Raw genomic sequence first — 18,133 nt, 5'->3', positions numbered from 1 at the left:
GCAAGTGCATTTTTCCCCCCTCTTGCTACCCACAGATATAAAAATAAAGACCTTGGGAAGGATTCCGGGCAAGAAGTCAGGCAGACTGAGTTCTAGTCTTGGCTTTCCCACTGATAAGATGGGGCGAGGGCTTAATGTCTCTTCTGCATATGGAAACTCAAGCAGCCCCTGTGAACTACTGGAATGGAAGGGACACCTGGAGCTGGGCTCCTCTTGCATAATGCAGACCTGTGATGCATCAAGGAGCTACCAAAACAGCTCCCAGCTGAGCACAGAGACCCAGGGCTGGAAGGAACATTCTGACGGGCTGGCTACCCAGATGAGTTCAGAGCCTGGGGGAAAACAGGATGTGGGCTCCTGAGAATTGAAATAAAGACTGAAAACATTTGCCTCAGCACCGGGGCTTCTGGGTGAGGCTCGGCCTCTGTCTCCCCAAGTCCCTTTCCCGTGACACATACAGAGGAAAGTCTTCCCCCCGAATGGCAGAAATTCACTGACATGACTCCACGGCCTTAGAGTAGATACCTCGTTTTGACGTCCAGTTCAAGCAGCCTCCGTCTGCTTGCTCTCTCTTGCTGTTGGTTCTGTTTTCTCTGAAGAATCCTGCATCCTACCCACCTACAGAAAAAAAAAAAAGTTCTTTCAAAACAAGGCAGAGATTAAAAATCCACTGAATTAATCAACCTCCTCTCCCCTGCTGACTCAGTGTCTTGGGTGCCACATCTATGCAACTTTGAGTCTGCCATGGAAAATAAGATTATTGCAACAGCATATCAGACCTTTGCTGATATCTTCGCCCTTTCGCCTCACCTATGCAAGGCCCTCTCTGCCCTGCGCTCTCATGACACCCAGTACTTTCTTTTTAGAGTACTTAACACCGTGTGGGTAATTATTTGCTAAATGGTTCTCTCTCTTTTTAGGTGTAAAATCCATAAAACCAGTGAGCATGTCTGTCTTGTTTACCAGCTCCCCTCCCCCCCAGCAGCTCACACTCCTTGGGATGGTAGGCGCCCAGGAAGTGCCCAGTTCAGACACTTATTCTGGTTTCGGTTTTAGTTTGGCACATGGCAGTACTGGATTAGGTGCGGGTGGTGTGGACATCAGACTGTGAGAAAGTTCTGATCAAAATAAGACTTCACACTTCTCTCACTGACTTATCGATATCAAGTAGATGCCAATTCTTTTGGAATTCCGGTTTTGCAAGTTGTCTGCCATTGTAAACACGGGCGCAGAAAAGTTTTAAAAAACATTCTACTGTTAAATGCATTGAGGGGGAAAATGTGCGATGTCTAACATTGACGACCTCTGGGCAGGCAGCAGGTTTCTGAGGGCTGTTGTCAAGCGAGTTCTTTAGGATTTTTCTAAGAAAATAAAAAGCATTTGGGGTTCAGTGTGAACCAAGTAGAGGAGCACAGAGTGGGTTCTTCCATCCCTCTCAGCTTCGGCGCCTGCGCTACATGCAGCTTGGGTTGGACGGGGTGGGGCCCTGCCCTGGGCAGTGGGGCCCGGCTGAGCTAGTCACAGGCACTGCACCGTGGTGAGGGAAGGGATCGGTAGGGAATTTCCTGAGTAACTGGTGGAAATGCATCGCTTCTTTTTTGCATCATAATGCAGTTTTCCCTTTTTTCCTTCCTCTTCTCCTCTTCCTTCTGCATTGTCATTTTTCTGGCTCCTTAGGGCAAAAATAGTAGAAAATATCCCCAACATTTTCTAAAATGTTTCACAATTGAGAAACTCAACTAAATCAATTTTGGTCATTTTTCCAAATATTTTTGATTGATTTTAGAGAGAGAGAAAGGGAGAGGGAGAGAGGGAGAGAGAGACACTGAATGGCAGCCTCCTGCAACTGGGGATCGAGCCCACCACCTGGGTGTTTGCCCTGACAGGGAATCGAACCCCAGACCTTTTGGAGAATGGGGCGACTATCGACCACTGAGCCACACCGGCCGGGGAATTTTGGTCATTTTTTTAATCTGAATACAGGGGGTTTAATTTTCAAAAGCGGAAGGCATTCCTAGGCCAAACCTATGTGGAGTCCTTTCAATTCCCCATTAAACAGCCAGAAACGGGCAAGAGGCAGCAGCTAGATCTTTCTTTCTTTGTTTCTTTTTTCCTTTTTTGTTGAAGTGACTGCAACCACCATGCTAAACTAATTATATCATTTCCTAATTTATTGGAATGTGTATTTGTAGACCTACACATGCATACATATCTATACTTTTAAGGAAAATTAAGTCAATAGTTACTTTTTTTTTAAGTCAAATAATTCCGAATGCAGTAGACCTTTTGCAAATAAGAACCCGAGAAGGGTGGATGTGCGTGCTCCGAGGGGCTGATTTCATAGCTCGCTGACTTCATTCACTCTATCTCCATCTCCGGGCTGGGATCATACCCGATAAGGCGCTGGGGCAATTGGTTCTGATTTCAACTTCAGTCTCGCAGTCCAAATTTATTTATTTAGATTTTCTTATTGTGAAATATTACAGTCGTTGCTAATGCCAGACGTCCAGGATGAGGTTTATATTTTCCAGGTTTGCTGTCTTTCTTTTCTCTGCGGTCTGCAGAGTGATAAGGAAGAATGATCCTGAATTAGGGGTTGTTTGTCCCACTGGCAGATACACTGATACGTGGAAAACAGGGCCTGTCATGAGTCATTTGATCCCAGGATCGGAAGGCACCTCGCGAGCGTAACTCCTGTCTCCAGTGGGTCTAGGCTGCAGTGTTCTGCTCGCATGCTTTTCAAGGGTCAAGACATTAAGGAGTCTGATGGATACAAATGAGGTTCCTTTGGCATTTTATAAATAAGGGTTTATTTTTTGGATAGGAACCAACATAGTCCTGCTTGTGTTGAATTCAGCTTCATAACAAGTTTGTTGGTTTGTTTTTTTAAAATTAAAACAAAAAGCTAAGCAATATTAGGTCCTTATTTTCTCTCCTCTTTGAAACCACAGGTAAAACAAGAAGCAGTTTAATCCAAATTCCAATTCTCTGTGCACATGTGGGAAATATCCCACTTTCAAAGGGGTTGGGCAGAATTTAATGACCCCCCGAGCCTGTGCTCTCCTTTCCCTTTCATTCCCATTCTCTCCCTTTCCCTCTCTCTCCCTCCCTCTCTCTCTCCCTCCCTCCCTCTCTCCCTCCCCCCCCCCCGTCTCTCCCCCCCTCTCCCCTTCCCCCATCTCTGTTACCCCCATCTGTCTCTCTTTCCTTTCTGTCCCTACGAAAGTGAGGAGGAAGGGATGAAATGTCGTTTGGCTGGAGCGCACTGGAGCTGAGTAGAGTTGAGCAGCCATGAATCTTCCACAGTGAAATGCAAATTTGTCTAAGCAAGGATGCCAAGTATTTTTTTTTTCCTTCCCTTCTCAATGGTAGCAATAACAGAGACGCGCATTGGCCCAGTAATCAGGAGGGAACCTTGCCCAACTCCTGGTCTTAATGAAACGGGGCCTTAAAAAAAACAGCAACAGTGAGCTTCTTGTGAACTGGCGGCGGCTCAGGGGCTCCATCAGAGCAAGGCTCCGGTTAACCTCCCCCCACCCTCTCTCTTCCCAGGTCCTGCTCTCATCTCTGTTCCCCTTAGCTCTCCCCTTCCCCCTTTTCTATCCTAGGCACCTGCCCCCTCCCCCCACTTACCCATCAGTGTTTTCTGGGTAAAAAGTTCCTGATGTTTCTTAATGAGGTGATCATTTTGACTTTGGAGGACATCAGGTCCAAAGTATAAAGAATGGGCCCTCCCAGTGAAATCCACCTTGATAAGGTTACTGGTTTCCTGGCCTCAGAGGGAGTAGGAAAGGCATGGAGGTTCTGCATTGTGATTATCTGACCTTCATCTGGGTGCCCCTTCCCCTCCCCTCCACCCAGAAGATATACAGAGACTTTTGCTTTGAGTGAAATGAGGTCTTTGTACCCTGATGAGGTGCCATTGATCAACACGCCTGGCTACAAATACCACCGTGGCCATGTGTTGGGTTTGCATCAATCCCCTGGGCCTGGCTTTGAGAAGACCCTATGGCCTGGGTGGTGGTGGTAAAATAGAGCAGGTATTTCGCTTGTTCCTAACAGTAGTTAGAATGTCAGGCGACATGAGTGGGAGGCCCCTGGTGATCTGATTAAGGAACACAGGGTGTTGACATCCAAAGGCAGTGACGCTGTTTGTCAATGTTTCTGAAGTGGTAGATCCCCCAGCTGTGTTTCCTAAGCCCCAGAACACCAAAGTCTAGTGGGCTGGCGTAAGCAGACGTGGGTAGAAGACGGAACAAACATTAACACGTTCATTGTAAACTGACCAGAGAGCCCTTCGATATGAAGTGCAAAGAATCGTAGGAAATAAACTGTCATTCTGGCTATCCTATCTGCCTTGTGAGAACTTTACCCCATCATCTCAGTTGTTACAGGGGGACAATTATTTAATTTTCTTTAAGAGCAGTTCTGAAAAAAAAAAAAATCTGGAAAAATTGTCTGAACAAGCTTCTTTGGAAAAATCTCTTTTGATATTGGCCTTTTGTAGCATTTTTTTTTTTTTTGAACCAAAGCATCTCATGCTTTATTTCCCCCCTTAAAACTGGTGTATTGCAGCTGATGGCCTGGCCTTCCAAGATGTTAATTCAGCCTCACCCCTGTTCCTTCCAGCCACCAGTCAAGCTGAATTATATTTTCCAGGTTGATAATTTCCAGTTCCACTTCTGTGGATCGAGTCTTCTCAACCTGTCATCACCTAAAATATTAGTTTTAAATTGGATAATAAAGATGCATTACGTCTCTATCAAATGCAGATAAAACAGCACGATGCCTAATACGTTCACAGTCCTCTACACGAAATTGCTTAAGGAACTTTTCAAGAGTATCTTTTCCCCCAAAACACAGATGCTATGAGTCGCTGGAGATCTCCTGTGCCACCCTTAGTAAAGTGAACTGTATCCGCTTTCCTGGGTCTCCGTTTATCAACTGAATATGAATCTCTAGTCTATCAGAAATCTGAACCCCAATCCCTCCCCTCCCCACCTGACAGGCAAAAGTTTCAAAATGCAAGCTTTCTTACACTATATTAATTGCTCCCTTTTTCCTATCCTGTCTTCTCTTCTGGGGCACTGGGTAAAAGGAAGATTTACTTGGTAAGCTCTTAAATTTGGTGCATAACCTCCCTTTCCTCTCTATTAAATCAATAAACATATCTTCAGGTGAAGATAAACTAAAGGCAATGGTGCCCAGGCAGAGATCAAGGCATAAAGGGGAGTGAGGGATGAGGGGGTTGCCAGATAAAATTCAGGAAAGCCAGTTAAAATTGAATTTCAGATAAACAATGGGCAATTTTTCAGTTTAAGCATGTCCCAGATGTTGCACCTACTTCCCAGTGATTTGCTGAGCCGCCTGGTTCCCTTCCTGTCCTCTTGTATCTCTAAAGTCACCGCAGGCACTTGTAGGACCAGGAAGGCCAGGCGGACTTGATAACTGAGGCCTCGGCTACATTCTGTTTCTCCTGATGGCAGATGATGGGACAAGTCGAGAACCCCTTCAAGAAGTTCTACCGCTTATAAGCCAAAACTCTGTCTGTGACAGATGTTTTTTCCTGTCTACAAAATCTGCTGTATGTTACTCCCTTCATACTCAAAAAATTTCCAACCCGCAGCGCTTCCAATCAAAATAAAATACCTTCCTAAAATAAGATGATTTCTAAGCTCTCCACAAGTTCCCTAGGGAAAACCAGGGGGGATCTACGTGGTGAGGAGCAGCAGAATTTGTAAAACATCTTTCTGAGCCACCCATCATATATATACATACATACACATACATACATACATATACATCTGATATATACATGTTGTGTGTGTACATGCTGTGTGGATAGATACACACACACAGTGGCAGCTTGTTCACTCCTTGCCATGTAAGGTGGTTAACTGGGACATCCCTCGCTGCCTTGAAGGTCTTGCACCTGAGAGTGTGTGCTCTTTGGGGATCTAACTGAATCCTCCCAGACTGGGTGGTTTCCTGTCTGGCCTAAACTTGCAAAACAAGGGAGCTGCTGGGGCTGAAAATAGCACTTGGCCTGACGGCTGGGGCACTGACCGAACCTGGAAAAGTTCTGGATTTGGGGGAACAGGGACACCCCAACATCAACAAAGTATTGAATGCGGTGGCTGATGATGTTGTAATCCTAGGGAACGGGAGTTAGAATTCCTCTGTTCAGCTGCTTCTCTTAATTTACACAGGTTCCATGATTTAATTTCTTGTTGTATCTTGTGGTTCTTCCACTTCCCACACCCAACTCTGTCAACACCCACTGCCGGCAACTTCAGTGCCCTGACACTGCTATTAAAAAATACTTGAGCTGACAGTTTCAGGAAATGTGATGACTGCCATACAGTGGATGTTCAGTCAATGTTTGCTGGATGAACCATAAACTAACGAGTTTACCACGATGGCCACTCTGTTGGCCAAAGTTGGGTCCCAAGAGTGAGAGGACCATTAAACGTCCTAAAACTCAGTAGCAAGAGTCTCGAGTCTCACTTAACCCATGTCCCCAAAGACAATGAGTTTTTTGATAACATGTGGCAAATCCATTAGATGGACTCTACCACTTCTCTACCTTCAACAAAGGAAAAAGGTCTTTCCCAACGCAGGGCCTGAGTGGCCTTAATCTGCTGTAAAAGTTCTTATGAAATGCCCATGTCCCAGTACTCTCCCCCAAATGTTACCTCCTAAGAAATAACTTGGTTGAGCAGGGCTTGGATACAATATGGGATGACACCGCCTTCCTTATGTGTGTGTTGTGGGTCCTAATTAATTGTCACTTGTAAAATAATTTGTGGTCTGGACAAGAGATTCCATGTGTGTATATTTTTTTCCCTCCACAGAATTTTCCACTGAGTAATGACTAAGCTTTTTATTCCAGTGGAGTGACTGGTGAAACGAGAAGCCAAGCCCAGCAGCCTCGATGCTGCTGCTATGGTCTTGAGCTCCTTCCGCTTCCTTTTTAGGAACATTGGGCTACACACTTTTGTGTGTGTGTCTGCTGAAAAACTCTGGTTTGTCACTTTTTTCCCTTCACCACTTCTGGGTTATTCTTTCTTGTGTGCATTTGAAACTTAGGCTACACTGGAAGTGATTTAATATTTAAGAGGGAGCGAGAAGGACAACAGCTAATTTCCAAGTAGGAAAGCAGATGGCAGGTTGTAATTTGGGGACTTTTGATATAAGAGAGGAAATGACTAGTGAATATCAAGACATCCGTAGGTCTTCACACACTGATAACTTATCAATAAGATTTTTTTTTTTTCTGTTTATTTACTGACATGAAGAAGAACCAGATGTCAGTGGACCCAAAGAGAAACTGAGTTTCAAAACTCTTGCTAGTAGAATAAAGGCCAGTAATAACAAGTACTGGCAGGAATGTAGAGAAACTGGAAGCCTTTGGTATTGTTGGTGCGAATGGACCACAGTGCAGCCATTTTGGAAAACAATTTGACACCTTCTAACAGATAAATTTACCTTATGACTCAATAATTCCACTTGTGAGTATTTACCCAAGAGAATTGGAAACCCAGAATCCACACAGACTTATCTATGAATGTTCAAAAGAGCATTATTCATAATGGCCAAAAAAATCAAAACAATCCAAATGTCCATCAGTTGATTGATAGACAAAGTGTGGAGTCTCCCAAACAATGGAATACTATTAGGCATTAAAAAGAAACAAAGTACTGACACATGTTCCAACATGGATGAATCTTTATTATGCTAAATGAAAGAAGTCATATGCAAAAGACATGTATAGAATTACAAATACTGTATCACTCTATGCATATAAAAATTATCAAAAAAGGCCAGTGTATAAAGACCTGAAGCAGATCATTGTTTTCCGGCTGCTGCTCATGGTTACTATTATTTCTATAACCCTGGGCATACTTTTCTCTTGGAGTTGACCAGCCAGCAGGAGTCAATTAGTAGATCTCTAAGTGAATGAGATGCATTAAGTTTCCATGTGTTTGAACGCCTTGGTGAGGAAACTCTTAATAACCCAGTTGGCTTTGCATATCTAGATCTGGATGAGATTTGCCAAGTGGAATGAAAAAAAGAAAATGCCACTTGTATACAATTTCATAAACAAACAGACCTTATTGTGATCCGACTGGCTTTTGGTCTTTGCCTGATGGACAGGTTGCTTGGGTGATGTCTATAGCCAGTGGGTGCTCAGCCTACCAGGAAGGACAACTGGCAGGTTCCTCTAGGGGCTCTTAGGCAATGCTGCAGCAGCTCCTGGCATTTGTCATGGAAGGGGCTCAAGAGATTTCGTTCTTTGGAATAAATTTATAGAAAATTGGGATTATTAGAATAAGATTCCATAAAAAATGCAAGACAAATGCCCATTTATCTAGGAATCTGAGAGAAAGTAGTCAACTTCCTTCTTTGTTTCATTTTTACTGTGTGAACTTGACCTATGCTCTCAGCATCTCCCTGGTCACTGCATTTATACATCACGCCTTATAAGATAGCTGAGGAGTGACATAGTGTGACCCAAGGGGATACGTCTGTTTTATGGACATGCTTTCACTACCACAATGCTTCATGGTTGTTTGCTGTTGTCACCATTGGATCTCTTGATGAAAGGTCTGAGTGTCTAGGCTTCAGCAGGTGGGAGACATGGAGAGGAAGAGAGAACCCTGTCCACATCCATGGCTCCTAGGAGGAATGATGCAATCTTGAGATCTCTTTTTCTGGTCATTGTACTGTGCTGTGTGTTCCTGGCTTTTGTTCTCTGTCCAATCTATGTACCCCTTGTAATAGTTAAACTAATGCAGCACCCCAGACAGCTAAATGGAAGGGCCATGCTAGAGGCATAAGCTACATGCTAAGTCAGGAGAGGGAAAGGTCACGTCCCCACATGGCAATCAGGAAGGGGCTCACAGAGGAAAGAGCGCTTAAATGTGAACGATAAATTGGATTCTAAATGAGAAATTTGGAGAGTGAGCATGCTAAACAAAAAAAAGGACAAGGACAGTTTATATAATGCTGTACAGTGTTTGGGGCCACTGAGAAAAACCCCCATTAGCTGAAATGTGTTTATGAACTAGGGAAACAAACAAACAAAAAAGTGGAGGGAAAGGTGATACGGAAACGGAGATCAGATGGGCTGTGTTTGGCCTTGGACTCTAGGCTGAGGAATGTGCAGATATGCAGTTGGCTTGCGATGGCTATCCACCGGTTTATTTTTAATTAATTACCCAATTTAACAAATATTTTTAAAATGTCTACTTTGTGCCAGGCACTGTCCTCAGTAAGATTAGGATAGTTTAATAAGCAAAATACACAGACATCTCTGTCCTCATGAAACAGAGAAGGCCATCGATCATAAACTTAATAAATGACATTATGACAATTTATTACTTCAATCATAATTATATTTAATTTTAATAGACTTTATAGTATGTTGAAAGAGATAAATCTTATAGAAAAGTGTGTAGCAGCCATGGAGTATCCGAAATGCTGGGGGGAGGTGGGGAGTGGGTTGTAACTTGAGTAGAATAGTTGGAGCTACTGCGAAGACAGTTTCTCCTCACTGAGAAGATAGCATTTGACTACATCTTGAAGGGGCAGCGGAAGCTCGCAACCATGCTGTAGGGCAGAAGAACATTCCAGGCAGAGGGAACAGTTAAAGCAAGTGTGGGAGCGTACCTGTTGCTTAATGGGACAGGGTGTGCGTGCAGGGGAATTAGACAATCGTCCATTGACAAAATACATGGATGTTGATACTGTCTCAGAATGATGGCAATTATGACATTGATGCCTAAACTGCATTAATTTTTACTTCTACAATGCTTTTTAAATGGATAATATCAACATTTTGCCCTTAAAGCAACCTTGTGAAGGTGGGAGGAGCAGAGAGAATAATTCCTATTTTATAGATGGTGAGACAGAGTCCTGAGACTTTATGTGATTTGCCCAAGGTCAAATACACAATTTGGGGTTCTCTGTACTCAGCTAGAACAAGGCCCCTCTGTTGGTCTGTGGGGTGTCTTCAGCAGGGGGCACAATAAAGTTCTCAGATAAAGAGTGGGAGGACTCCTATAAAAGACAGTCCTGTGACATCAGCACTTCAGGAGATGCCGCCCCCACCCCATTCCCCGTCTGCATGGGGTTCCTGGAACTGGGCCTCTCCCCTTAGGGACATCACGCTCCCGCGGTCACATCTCCAATGAGAGTCTAACATCTTGGTTTCCTCCTCTTGGTGGTGGTGGCCGGAATGAGTGGGATTCTCTCATCCTTGGTGTTTTCTCGGGCTTGGGGCAAAATATTATTTAGATACCAATGATGGTGAATCCTGTTCTTTTTTTTTTTTAATTATATCTATTGATTCCAGAGACAGGAAGGGAGAGGGAGAGAGATAGAAACATCATGATGAGAGAGTCACTGATCGGCTGCCTCCTGCATGCCTCCGACTGGGGATCGAGCCTACAACCTGGGCAAGTGGCCTCACCAGGAATCGATCTGCCATCTCCTGCATCCTAGGTTGATGCTCAACCACTGAGCCACGCCCGGCTGGGCAGTGAATCTGTTCTTATCTGAGCAAGGAACTTGCTTTTATCTGATAATCCTCCTGCTGTACCTCCTAAGTACCTAAGGAGAAAACAGGAAGTCTGCAATTATGTGTCACAAAGGAAAACCATCTGAAAAGACCGAGGGACAGACCCGTATTCCACTGGCGGAAATGCCACTCTGATTTTTACACTGGGAAAGTCCACAACCCCCTCACCAACTTCAGGAGCAGAGTTCTCCAAACACTGGCCAACAATATGCTGTCAGCATCGGCCTCTCGGAGGGTGGTCATTGTGAGCTGTTCCTCCAACTGAACTAAGTGAAACTGAACTAGATCACTTTGCCTTCCAAATGAATCACACAGCATACACCCTCTCTTCTTGTGGTGCATCCCTAAAGCTGTATCTATTGCCCTCTTACCATAATCTAGTGGTTACTTAGGACTCTCTAGTTAAAAGAAATAAAATAGCTCCATTCTACTGTTTTCTGTAACTCTTTCTCCAAGTCGACTAGTGACAAAGACAAAGAGAAACGCGCTGTATACCTACTACCAGGGTGAGAAAGGCTCTTGTCTTGTTTCCTTTTACTTTATTTTTTTTCATGCCCAGCCTGGCTACTGGGGCCAAGTACATTGCCGAGGGTCCATAGCACAATTTTCTTGTGAGGGATGTGTCAAAGGAGAAACAAAACGAATTTCTCCCACTTTTAAAATTGTTTTATCTTCTTCACAAAGACAGGCCCAAATCCCTTAGTTCCACTTTAATCATCTGTCTCCTGACAAGTCCAAGGACTGCCCGAGTAACTGTGTCAAATCAGATTAAAAGTTTAAGTCCCCACTGGAAGTGCCAGTGGAACGCCTCTGGTGATCCGAGTCCCCTCTCGCTCCACTCTGAAGACAGCTGCTGTGACCCCAATTCAAGGATCAGTGGCTGGATTAGAGGGAAAAGATGGAAAATGGTTGTGAAGGTGTCAACGGCTTGGAATGCTGCTGGCAAGGGTGCACTGAGTTGGTGATGGTGCTCGTGAGGACCCATGTGCTTGTACTTGGCCACAGGCGCCACCTGTCCATGCACTAACCGAGTTTCTTCCCGAAGAGTGGGCTCCAGGGCCAGCTTCCTCTGTAGGGTGCCCCCAGTGGGCCAGAGCGTGGGTAGCCTCGTGATGGTCCAGGCCACACCTCTCCATGGTAAAGCAACATTGTTGAGCTTGGGCCAGCAGGCTGTTGACACTTTGTTGACCCTCCCTGTCTCTCTGCCTACCTACCCTCTCCCACTCGGCCTCCACTCTCAGGGTTCCCTGTCCACCCACCCACGCGCCTCCTCAACCTGCTCTCCCAATGTCTGGGAGAGTGGCCCAAGGATGGAGAGTAGGATGCTAACAAGGGGTGATACCAGGGGGTGGATGGGGGTCACAGACTAAACAGGAAGAGATGTGTGGGCAACAAGGAGTTACTGTTGCCACCAGAACTCCTCAAGGCTTTCTGAAAGCAGTTGCATGTCTGTCTAATGGCAGCTATGTGATGGGAACAGGAAGACTACGGGGGGAGGGGGGTCTCAGCAGGCTAGGGCTGTCCAATTTTGCAAACAGAAACACATGATATCCAGTGAATCCTGAATTTCAGATATGCAACAAGGTTTTCTTTTTTGGTGTAAGTCTGTCCCATGCAATATGTGCAACACACTTATATTTTAAATAATTATTTGTTGTTTATTTCCAATTCAAGTTGGACACCTTGCCTTTTATTTGGTAACCCTGACCCAGGCCTTGTATTAAAAATAGAACTTAAATAAAAAACTTTTTAAAATCCTTGTTTTAGATCTGTAACCGATAGCTATTAACATGTAAAAAGTATATATGTATATATGATAAATTTCAAAAGTCACCCCACATTTTCAGTAGTTAAGATGCTTTTTATCATCTCTCTCCCCACCCCCGAAACACCAAACCATGTAGAATTGCTGATATTTATTGTTGATCTATAACCACGGCCACTTCATATAGTTAAACTTATTAAACAAGCAGATATTAAGTTGGATTCTTTATGTTGTATCCAACTTAACATCTCACAGCATCAGCCTGATTTACACATTTACTAGTCGTTAATAAAAAGTGCCCACTGGCCCCCGGTGCTCCGTGCCATGGCTCAGGAGCGAAGTGAGGGTCAGCTGTTTTTGTGAAATCACTTTTTAAAAATTCTCTAAATTTGCTCGATGCATTTTTCTCAATATGGTTATTTTTCCTCTTTAAGTTACACTTAAATTTCATCAGGCAGCCATTGCATAATTTATTTCCAAGTACAGGTAAGGCTGTCAAAAATAAAATATAATTAATATCATTGACCACAGAAACATTAGTATAACTTTTTATCTCCTAGATAAAAATATGTATATATACACATATATACACACATATACATATGTATATATACACTATATAGAGAGGAGTTTTGTTCTTTCACGTCTTTAACTTCCATTCCCAACCTTATTAACCTAATATTTAGGTTCTTTCATTTCTTACAATTTTTAAAATCCTTAATAATACAGGAAAGATGTGTTAGTACAGAATAATAAAGATGACGAGAAAGTGTGGAAGATGGTTTTACATGTGCTTATATACATCTAGAGAGACTCAATATTTCTTCGTTTAATGACATTTCACTCCTTGTGTTTATTTGAGACACTTTAGCGAAAGTCTAGAAACTTCTATCGCAGGTAACTGTCCTTAGCTCTTGGTCTCTCTGGCTCTGGTTGCCGTGGGATCTCCTCCTTGGTCACTGTTCCTCTGCCTTCCCCACCCTCCTCAAAATTCCTGACCAGAACCCCCCCCCCCCCCCCCCAGTTAGAGACGCGTGGATGGATGGCAGCTGATGTGCGAGCATCCCTGAGTCAGAGCGGCAGGCTGTGTGACCAAACCATTTATTAACCATGTGTTTTCCATCTCAGGGGTTAGATGGGTTACCTGCCAGCCCCTAATTAGCGGGTGTGAAACATCTTAGTTACCTCAGGCTAGTGAGCCAAAGTTAAGACTTGATTCTTGCTAGTGATTGATGGAGAAAACAGGGTCCCCGGGAATAGCATGGCCTGGGTTGAGGAGAGGCTATAGGGGAATGTTCCTCCGAAGGTCACAGAAATATCTGTGTCTGGGAACAGTCCGTGTATCTCACTAAAACGGAGCCAGATCCAAGACTAAAACTACCCCCAAACTACCTGCCATTTCATCCAAGTCCACACCCTGAAAACCACATTTTCTTCAAATTAATCTTACTTAAATTAGGAAAAAATGAGACTTTAATGTCTGTTTTTATTGTTGTAGCGAATTTAGTTTCTTTAGGAAGGTTTTTTTCTCTCCTGTCGGGTATTTTAGACGGTTAGTAAAAAGAAATTATATAAATTCTTAAGAAGTAGAATCCTTATATATTTTAAATAACTAATTGATTTTAAAAAATAACATTCGGTAGATATTTAGTGAATTCTCACTGTGGGCAGAATGCCAGGCCCAGCGTGGAGAAGGTGCCTTCCCTCCAGAGGGCACTGTAGCTGGGCTGTCTTTCTGTTGTTTGGTTGCCTTAAATTTCTACACCTACATCTCATTTTCAACAATAAATGTGCTCCTGAAAAATGATGTGTAAACAGAATTTTTACAAATTGAGTCAACTCAGAGTCATAATTAGTGATCTCCTTGGTTTGTTTTCTGTGTCCATGGATTATAACTGTCTGATTTAATGGTCTATATAATTCACAGTGAAAGGCCTCTCTTGAGTAGGGCTCTCAACCTTGGCACTATTTGGATTGATTAATTAACCTGGGGTATCTTGGACTGATTCATTCTTTATATGGGGGGGCTGTTCTGTTCCTTTTAGACTATTTAGCAGCCTTGTTGGCCTTAGCCATCTACATACTGGTAGCAACCTCCTGCCCGAGTGTGACAACCAAAAATGTCTCCGAACTTTGTGAAACGTCCCCCTTGCAGGGCAAAAATCACCCCCAGATGAGAATCACAACTATAGAATAAAGTGTATGAATATAAAACATGAGAGTAGGTAGGGGAAATATCCTTTTAGGGTCTCAATTAGAAAGATAACCCTCAGGTGACACAATAGCCCTTCATTGTATTTAAATAAGTGTACATACCTATGCCCTCAGTAGCCAAGTTCAAGGAGTATGAAAGTGGCCTTTATTATGATGAGGCAGCATCACCCATCAATGTCAGAAATTTTTACTAGTTGTTCTAAATTACAGCAATCAGTCTGGAATGTTGGATCGTCCAATAAAAATAAAATGTCTCTCCATATGTCATCGATTTCATCACTCCTCTAGTCACAGCCCAACTCTAAGAAATCGTTAATGTTTTAGTTCCTTACCCTGCAGCTTTCTGAGCTTCTTGGCGAGCGGATCTGCACGGGAAGGAGAACTGGTGGGGAGGGCACCGGGCACAACTTCACACCCTCCCAAGTCTCCCAGGGCTTGACCTTTCCCAACCAGAACTTCCTGTTTCTTTACTCCTTGGAAAATAAAATCTCTTCCTAGAATTTATTGGAAATACATCTGATGGATCAGAAAACTCATCGAAACATTCTTTGATGGAGAGCACGGAAGAAGACATGCGCATGGCCTACCAACACCTAGTCATTGCCCGCATTTTAAACAGTCTTTAATCTTTGGAGAACAACCCCAAATGTTTCTCCTGAAAGAATATTCCATTATTATAAGGCAACTGGTAATGGAAGTTTTAATGTTTACTGCAGTCAGTCAACAGTGAACATGAACTCAGTTGGGCCCGGCTTGATGGAATTCGTGGCAGAAGACCAGTTAATAAAACCAACACATTCCAATTGTTTGATATAAGAGGTTGGTGGGAGTGTGACTTTTTTTTCAGGCCATTTAATTACATACCCTGATGTCTTCACTCAGCCATTCTCTAAAATATATTTTCCCAATTTCGGCATCTACCCCTTCTCTACTCTCAATTAGCTATTGCACTGGGCCTTTGCTTCCAAGCCCCATAAGTAATAGTAACTTAATTTTCCAAGCCGTAAATCAGGTGGACGTATGCTCCACAGCACATGTTCCATTTGTTTTTAATCAGGGGCAGCCTGGTGCTCAGAGGTCGGCAGCTTTAATTCAGAGGGCTCCCATGCCTTTCGGAGGGAGAAATCGTTTAGCCTTCCAGGGTTCCCTTTGTGAAGGTTTAAGTATCGTTTTGGCAAGAGTTGAGATATACGGGATATACATAGTGTCTCATGGAGAATCCTCCCTTAATTCACTGACCTGTACACATCCCCTTCTAGCTCAGCTCTAAGATGAAAAGAAACAATATTCCTACACTTGTGTAGTCTCCTGATTTTTCATGCCAGACTTTCCAATGAAATGTAGTTGCTGGGAAAAGGGACACAGGAATGGAAGAGGTGTTAGCTTTACATAAACCATTTCAATGAGATCGTTTTACTAGTAGTGATATCACTGGGATAGTTTGTGTTCAATATTATCTTAAGAAAGAACGAACCACAAAAAATCTCGTAGAGTTTATAAAGATTCAGCGTTCCTAGCACACTGCTTTTTAACTGAAAAGGATCTCAGAGACTTTCAACAGCCTCCTCATTTCTTGTATGAGGAAAGCAGAAACTGATGTCCAGAGAAGTTTTAAACCCGGACAACAGTCACACACACCTATTCACACAGAGCTAGAGTCAGACTCAGACTCAGTTATTCTAGGTCCTTGGACGCTGGATCTAAAATAAAGTCCAACAGGTATTTAGTCATTCAGATGCCTTATCCACCCAACATAAAACATCCCAAGATTTAGAAGTTTCCTAATTGCTTATCAACCTTTACAGCATCATCTAGACATATTGTATTAAAATTTTACAATGCCAAGAGTCAAGAGTAAAATTCTGAAAGCTATCAGAATAGGGAAAACATAGGTTACCTACAATAGGTGGAAGCTCGTATTGACATGAGCGTTTTTATCAGCGTTGATTGTAAGACTATAGAGAGCATTTTAAATGCTGGAGGCAAGTTTCTTTTAGTCTAATTCTTAGTGCTACTTTTTAAGCACAAGTTTGAAAGGAAGTCAGTTTTCTACATACGAGGAATAAGACAGTTAAACTCCTATAAACATTTTGAAGGAATGATAAGAAAATACATAGCAGCACTAAGAAAGACAAAGCCAAGGGGAGATATGAGATGGAAAACCAAAGGTGAGCAATGATATTAGGAAAACTTAATGCTGAGTTTAATAACATTCATTGTAAAAAACATATAGACATCTGGGACTAAATCTCCAGAATATGTCAATGAGGAACTTGAGGTGGGATGGGAAGGTAGAAGAAAGGAAGAAACATGCAGTGTGTCTAGTGTTAGTGAGGGTATACAGAGGCTATGTTTGTAAACCAATTTGTAGGGCAATTTTAAAGAATATATTAACACGCAAAATGTGCATTTTGCATGACCTAGCAATTCTTCTCGGATGTTACCCTTCAGAAAAACATGCGCATCTGCCCAAGGATTTCATAACAGCAACTGTTCCTAACAGTGAAGGAAAAAAATCAGAACCCACCTACACCTCTTTCCACCAGGGAGGAGAGCTAAAAGACCCGGGGTATATCTGGTCTACGGAGTCCGAAGTAGTAATTAGAAAAGCAAAACGGAAACAAAAGACAAAAACAAACAGACCCAAATGGCCTGACTCAGAAAGACCTTCAGGGCATATGTTTTGGTTAAAAAAAAAAAGCAAGTTGCATTCCCAAAGAAAATATAAGGTATTGGATTGTTATGTGTATTTATTTGCACATTAGGTTTTACATGAATGGTGTCATTCTACACGTTAAGTAAATGTTCAGGATTGGCCACTGCTTTGCATCACCCGTGCAAACATGCTCTCCACTGGTGTCGCTGAACAAGTCAGAGGTTCATGTATTTACTCATTTTTTTCATCAAATACTTATCGCATACTTGTTGAACCCCTTATATATGTCGTATCGTATGCTGAGACCTAAAAATGTGGTCTATGCTCTCCTTGTGTTTATTTTATTTGATAGGGGTCAAACCATTGACACATGATGTCAGCAGTTGACAACAGGATGCGTATTATACAAGAGGTGAGCAGAGAGGGAGGTAAAGCCAGGCTGCAGGGAGAAGTAGCCTCACTTGAAGGGTTTGAGGAGACTTTGCAGAGGAGATGACCGAATGCCTGGGCCTTTGGAAGGAGTAGCTCTTGGCCAACACAAGAAGTGCACCAAGAACATTCCAGAAGGAGTCACAGAATGCTCAGTGGAACCTTGGCATGGATGTACATCGCACAGCTGGGGAAACGGAAGTATCCCAGTGTGTGCGAAGGGCATATGATAAAAAATTTTCCATTTTACACTCTAAAGAAGAGAGAGCCACTAAAGACAGGATACATTACTAGGCACTTGTCTTCAGGAGGATAACTGGATCACTGGGAAGACAGGGATGGTGGAGGAAAGCCGAACACTGGCAACCTGCGGCAAGAACCCAAGTGTAAGATAATGCAAGAGCCAGAGTCAGAGAGGAAATTGATGGGATAGAGACAGAATTGTCAGGATGAATTTGGGGGAAAAATGTTGGCACCTAATTTGAGG

The sequence above is a fragment of the Miniopterus natalensis genome, chromosome 17 (assembly GCF_054644295.1).
Source record: "Miniopterus natalensis isolate mMinNat1 chromosome 17, mMinNat1.hap1, whole genome shotgun sequence".
Taxonomy (NCBI): domain Eukaryota; kingdom Metazoa; phylum Chordata; class Mammalia; order Chiroptera; family Miniopteridae; genus Miniopterus; species Miniopterus natalensis.
This window is presented reverse-complemented; position numbering follows the sequence as displayed.